Consider the following 7,743-nt stretch of genomic DNA (forward strand, 5'->3'; position numbering starts at 1 on the left):
TTAGAAGAACACTATTCGGCATTATAATCCTAATTTGTCTAACCTTATAACAGCTGTTCATAATTTTCTTACGGGCACGGTAAACTTCTGAAGGCCCTTGAAAGTTAAACATCTGAGGAAAATAGTCCTGCCTCGGAAAATCTTACAACAAGAATCTTGTTATGCGCCTTAAAGTCAAAAACTAAATTTTCTTGATACGGCACCTTATTCATAAACACAATCACGCAACTTTGTTGTCATTCCTTTTCCCTTTAGACGAAAATTGTTTTTCTAAGAGACACTTTTCATTCACCAATTTTCTCCCTAAGTTTGTCTCAATAAGAGTTGATTTTCAAGGTCCGGCGGATGAATATTGGCCCACCAACTGACATGCCATTGAGATGTGACAGAAAAACCTCATAGCTATGTGGTACTACTAGTATCCCTTATAGCCCTGCGATAATCTGGTATATTTTGAAAAAATAGTTTGCTAAAAGTCTCTCGAAATTATCTTTAGTCTTTGTTCATGACAGACACAGATAGAGAAATGTGACGTCATGGGACCCTTGTAAGTTCTCATTTCTCAGTTTATCCCTATATACCGCTAGGCTTGATTAATGTGTTGGGCAATGAAAGAAACCAACTCATTACAGGCCTTGTCAGCAATGTTTATGTAATAAAATCAACAAAGGGGCATCACTTGACTTTGCAGTGTGTTTAGTCATTTCAGGAACTTATCAAATTTCAAGCATGCCTTTTCAAAAAGTTGCTTATAGGGATAGATCAGATGGTTTGAGATATTTTAATTATAGAAACCTTCTGTGGTCCTTAGATCTCAAAGTATTTTTGTGTAACAATTTTCCAAAATCGAGATATCAAAATTTGAAATTTTTGAAAATGGGTTTTTACACGGTTTTTACATTAAAATTCTATTGTTTTCATCCTAAAAGCCAAAAACTTGTAACTTAAATATCTCGCCTTTAGGAAAAAGTTAGGCAAAAATATTTTGAGATTTTGCTCAGGACAATAGAAGGATCCCACATGCCAAATATGATAAACCATCTGATTACCCCTTTAATAATCCCAAGGAGATTTAATAAATCTTTTATAGAATCTTTACGGCTAATTCTTATGAATCAAATGTTACGTGGAGTAGAATATTTAGATGTATTGTATCCTGTTTTCTGCATTGATACAAAGTGTTCTGGTCTTCATTTCTTTTGACTTTCAATAAAATGACTATCTATAGACTATAAAAATTTTTTGAAAAATAAACCCCAATTATTTCTTTGAATTCATATATTTCCATTAATTCAAATTCTTGTTTTAAAATAAATTGTCATTTTCAGGACCCTTAAGCTCTGAAAAGCAAGTGGTAGATGCTGGGACATTATCACCACCAAACAACTTTTGTCCGCATTCGACGACTTGTTCAACTTCCTTCTTCCAATAAGCTGTAACTTCAGGACCAATTCTCGCTTTATTAATTTCGCCTAGCGAAAGTATTACGATCAGCTTCTGTCGTGGCTCGTGGTTTGGTGGATTTTTTTTGAGAAAACGAAAGTACTTGATACGGTGGACGAACTCACTAAAATTAATTTACAAATTACACGCTCGTATAACCACGGACGATTTTCGTAGGTTTTCTTTGGATTACGTCATATATCTTTGTGTCTTTAGCTTCACAGTTTTTGTTTTTTCTTTATTTTCTTATAAGCATATACTTTATAAGAATCAAATCAATAGCTCTTGATAGACGGTGACATACCTTTCGGTAATTAGTTCTTACAAAGTAAACAAGGGACGGCGCTCAATATGAGTATATTCATTTTTCTTATAAGCATTTACTTTATAAGAATCAAATCAATATCTCTCGATAGACGGTGGTTTACCTTTCGGTAATTAGTTCTTACAAAGTAAACAAAGGACGGTGGACAATATGAGCATATTCATTTTTCTTACAAGCATTTACTTTATAAGAATCAAATCAATAGCTCTTGATAGACGGTGACATACCTTTCGGTAATTAGTTCTTACAAAGTAAACAAGGGACGGCGCTCAATATGGGCATATTCATTTTTCTTATAAGCATTTACTTTATAAGAATCAAACGAACAACTCTCGATAGACGGTGATATACCTTTCGGTACTTAGTTCTTACAAAGTAAACAAGGGACGGTGCACAATATGAGCATATTTATTTTTCTTATAAGCATTTACTTTATAAGAATCAAATAAATAACTCTTGATAGATGGTGATATACCTTTCGGTAATTAGTTCTTACAAAGTAAACAAGGGACGGCGCTCAATATGGGCATATTCATTTTTCTTATAAGCATTTACTTTATAAGAATCAAATCAATAACTCTCGATAGACGGTGATATACCTTTCGGTAATTAGTTCTTACAAAGTAAACAAGGGATGGTGCACAATATGAGTATATTCATTTTTCTTATAAGCATTTACTTTATAAGAATCAAATCAATATCTCTCGATAGACGGTGGTATACCTTTCGGTAATTAGTTCTTACAAAGTAAACAAAGGACGGTGGACAATATGAGCATATTTATTTTTCTTACAAGCATTTACTTTATAAGAATCAAATCAATAGCTCTTGATAGACGGTGATATACCTTTCGGTAATTAGTTCTTACGAAGTAAACAAGGAACGGAGCACAATATGAGCATATTCATTTTTCCTATAACCGTTTACTTTATAAGAATCAAATCATAGACGGTGATATACCTTTCGGTAATTAGTTCTTACAAAGTAAACAAGGGATGGTGCACAATATGAGTATATTCATTTTTCTTATAAGCATTTACTTTATAAGAATCAAATCAATAACTCTCGATAGACGGTGGTATACCTTTCGGTAATTAGTTCTTACAAAGTAAACAAAGGACGGTGGACAATATGAGCATATTTATTTTTCTTATAAGCATTTACTTTATAAGAATCAAATCAGTATCTCTCGATAGACGGTGATATACCTTTCGGTAATTAATTCTTACAAAGTAAACAAGGGACGGAGCACAATATGAGCATATTCATTTTTCTTATAACCGTTTACTTTATAAGAATCAAATCATAGACGGTGATATACCTTTCGGTAATTAATTCTTACAAAGTAAACAAGGGATGGTGCACAATATGAGCATATTCATTTTTCTTATAACCGTTTACTTTATAAGAATCAAATCATAGACGGTGATATACCTTTCGGTAATTAATTCTTACAAAGTAAACAAGGGATGGCGTGCAATGTGAGCATATTTACTTATTACAAGCATATACTTTATAAGAGTTCTTAAAAATTAAACAACAATTGTTCTTAAATTGGTCTTATTTTTTAGTGATTTTAAGCCCCGTTGTTCTTGTGAAAATGTTTCATCAAGGCTCGATGTAAAGTAGATCTCTACTTCTTATTTTGCCCATGCAGTTCAAATTCTAGGCGAAATTTTCGACTTTAAGTCGTCTTGTATTCAGTTTGTTTTTGAAGCAAGATTTGTTTACAATACAAATCAGCGACAATCGGGTTTTCAATGTTCGAAACTGCATTGCAGCACTGGCATTCCGCTAAATCTTTGAGAAATCAAACTGGATTCTGTGCTATAACAAAAAGAATTGGAAACCCCTGCCATTTGCATCGAAAACAAGGCATTTGCCATCCCCCATCTAGCTCTTTCAATTTGTCTCCGATGTCTATTAATTTCTTACTGGGTCACTTAGACAGGTGTTATATACCTGCGACTTCTTTAATTGTATCCCCAGCGCCCTTCACGTGTCCAGTCCGTGTATGCGAGAAAATATATTGAAACGCAGTCTTCTGTAATTTAGCGGTTGGAGCGGTCGTCGTTTGAACGCTTGTCACACCGCCAGGGATATACTCTGAAGCTGAGCAATTCCCTTCAGCCTTGTTCCAACCGTAGATCAAGAGCCTTGTTTTACTGCATTCAATTGTCTTGAGCATCAAAAAGTAACCGATGAAGATGAGAAATAATTGTTGAAGGGACTTCATAGTGGAAAAATTAGAACTTTTGCTGGTTGCACCAGAAATTATCCTCAATTTAGTTGTTTAAATCAAAGAATGGTAACCTATCAATCAAACTTAGATCAAAAGTTTTATTAATCTCAAGTCTCACCAAGAAAAGTGTAGAAAACATCTAAAGCAAAGCAAGCTTTGTTTGTTTCAAAACATCAAACCAAGTTATACTGAAAAGTCTTTGTTTTCAAACGCTTCAATGATTTTCGATAAACAAAACTTGGTTTTAATTTTCGTTCTTCTAATAAGGCTTTTCTAAAAAAGATCTGTATTTTCAAGACGCAGACTGTTGACAATAAGGAGAAATTTGACATAGAACCCCTAGTCTGAATTGCAGACCTCTGCCAGCAGCCTACAGAACCCCTACATAAAGAATTTCACCCGGATTGATACCCTCTTCGAAAGGAAACAAAATTTATTCGACAAAAATTATTAGCATTACAGTTTAAATTATTCCTTCATGCTGATGAAGTCACGTGACGAAGATTTGAATATAAAGCAGTCACTTTATTTTCTGTTTATCAATTTGCTGCTTTTACACTTTAAGTTTTCTATATCATAAATATACTATGGGACCCCAGCTGGCACACAACGTTGTTTCAACGTTCGAATAACGTTCTTAACGTCCATACAACAATATTTGAACGTTGAAACAACGTTGTGTGCCAGCTGGGTTTTTGGAACTGTGAAACCTTATGTTATACTTTGTAGCCTATGATTTAATACACGTTTTGAATGAGTTTCTTTTCAATCAAGGTATCCACAGTTTCTTGACCAGCAAGAACCTGGAACGCATATTTAGCGAAAACTTGGTTATTTTCCATCTCTTGTCGTACGATTTCCACCATTTCGTCCGCTCGCTCTGGATGGTCGCGTACGAATTCCACTTGTTTTTGAAGTCTGCTCAGTTTATTTTGTAAATGTTGTGAAAGCATGTCAACTGGTTCGGAATACTGCGTACTGAATAGAGCATCTGTTTTATCCAAGATGGAGACATCTTTGAATTCCATCGTTTTAACGTAAATAATTCTACGGTAATTAGCAGCGGACCCACGATGAAAGACGCCGGAGCCTCTGAAAATGGTGGCGTAACCAGGTGCCGGTTGCCGTAGCTCAATCTCGGTACCATCATCATGTCGTTTCAATATGGTGCTCCCTCCGATAACTTCATCAGGCATATCCGAGACATTAATAATCAAGGTTAGTGGTTGACTATCCATATGCCAGTCGAATATTTTGGTATCCAGACCAACTTTTTCTTGGACATTCATGTGGGAAGCGTCCCAAGAATTCGAAAGCCATTTCATATCTTCACCAACAATGTCAGAGAAATATTGTTCACTTTCTTTTGACGTGTATATATCGTTAAGAAACTTGTCATGCATTGCACAATTACGTAATACAAACGGTGAAAATGACGTCACGAATTTGGTTTTTCGGACAAATTCGTCATTCATTGTTAACTTCCGGATATAAGTTGTAGCCTCATTGTTAAGTAATTGAAACGGTTCTGAATATCCGAAACGTATATCACCTTTGTGTCCAAGGCTTTCCATTGTATATGTCTTCACACCAGGATTTTGTATGAAATGTTTCTGAAAATTGAATCTCATTTGCGATAAAACTCCACTCAGTTTCATTTCGACTCAAAGGTTTGACTATCTTTTCAACACAATTTTTGTTGTTTTCAACTGTTGTTTTCTGAGAGACCTTCACCAAAATAAGCAGTTAAAATAATATGCGATTATTTTTATGGTAGAAATGATGCGTTTGTCTTTGGGGCATCATATTACCTAGAGATAAGTAGGAGAGTCAGGTTTCTGACTACCGTATCGGCTCTTTTACACCGGCCCTTATTGGCGTTATTGTTTCGTCGCTGGCGAATCGTCGTGATAAGGTCCGGTGCAATGGATCGAAATTAGATGTCGGGCTGAATTGAAAGAATTGAGCTTCAGTGTAATTAGGGCAGATCTAAAAGGGGCAGGCCGATAAGATACTTTGTCTTATACTATAAAAAATGTTACTGTTTACTAGTTAACAAGGCAATAAAGTAAGGAAAAAATAGAACAATGAAGTCTTGGGTTGGAACCTGAAACCAGAATGTGATAAAGTACTACATAAAGGAAAGAAATTTTTGACAAGAAACAAATTTTGGTGAGTCTTGTGAATCGCCCACTACTTTTTTGGTCATTCAACGTGTATTCAACGGCGTGTAAACATAGATTTATAAAACCCGAAGGGCTAGATGTCGTGCTTTAAAACATCGCAGATAAGAAAAATTGAATATCGTAAAAAATATTGTTGCTTTTGTTTTCGAAAACCCGCGAAGCTTCTGATTGGTCAAGCGCTGAAATTATACTTTAATGTCACGTGACCTAGGTAGGATTTCCTAGCTAACCACGGCACACTTTTCAGCCAAAGCACGACATCTAGCCCTTCGGGCTTTAAGGGCTATCTGACCATAGTCCAAAAATAGATTTTGGTATTTGAACATAAAAGTTATATTTCAGGTTCCTTAAGACTTTTAACAAAGAATTGCCTTTATAAATTGCTTTTTAATCGAATCCCTTAAGAGTAATTAAGAATTTAATTGCAAAAATGACGTTATGAACTTTAAAAAGATGTTAATAATATGTTGCATCACCCTCTTTTACAAAAAATGCTTAGTTTTAATGAGTAATTAACTTTTTTGTTTCAAAATTTCTTTACACTGTCCGCAAAGAATTGAACTATTTTAAATTTTGCGGAAAATTTTTCTAAAAAGATGTGTCAAAAAGTTATGACTTTTTTTTTAAGCAAAATCCAGATGAAAAATTGATGAAAAACCACTATTTTGAAGATTTTCGAGACGAAGAAGCATTTACAAAAATTTTCCGCAAAAATTTTTATTGTTCGGTAAATAATACACCATCTACTGCGAAAATTTTTTCAAAATGTTTTTTCTTCGCCAAAACTAAGCTCTTCAAAGTTGAAATACTCTTCCTCGCTAAAGTCTTCATTTTCTTCTTCATCAAATTTTTTCAATGCAATTTTTGAATTTTCAGATTCAGCAATAGTTTGTCTAACAGAAAATGTATAACATGCCATAGTTTTGTTGGTTACATCAGTCAGAAAACACATTTTAAACACGGCAATTATGAAAAATTCACTATGGTCAGAGCCCTTAAATCTATGCGTGTAAAGTATGGTAAAATCGCAAGTTCAAGTAAATAAAAATTTGATATGTATTCTGAAATTATAAATTATTTGTAAAATCACTTCAAAATGAGGACAAGGTGGAATTTTTACAAGCTCTTACTCTATTTGGTTGGTCGTTAAGATGTAATAAAACAATTTTATTCCTTTTTCTAAAGAATGCGTCATCTCTATTACTTCGAATGACCAATTATTAAAGTATCTTATAAAAACTTACAGTATAAAACTTATAAAACATATCTTATAAAAACTCCAGCTCAAAATGGCTATAAACTCGCTACGCCTATGGATTCACGATCTTTATGAATCCAACAAGTTTCTCTTGTACATGCTCAAGTTACATTAACTCCCACTGTAATCTAAAAAATCTATCTATAATTTTTTTTTTGCATAATTCTTAAAAAATTTGAACATCTTTTCTTTAAACACGCTCACCCAAATATTACTTACACGTTTTTTTTTTTATAAGAACGTCAAAAATTTTCGTAGCCTTCGGATGTTCTTAGTGTTTTGGATTTGA

Source organism: Clytia hemisphaerica, unplaced genomic scaffold (genome assembly GCF_902728285.1).
Source record: "Clytia hemisphaerica strain Z4C2 unplaced genomic scaffold, Clytia hemisphaerica genome assembly, whole genome shotgun sequence".
NCBI lineage: Eukaryota > Metazoa > Cnidaria > Hydrozoa > Leptothecata > Clytiidae > Clytia > Clytia hemisphaerica.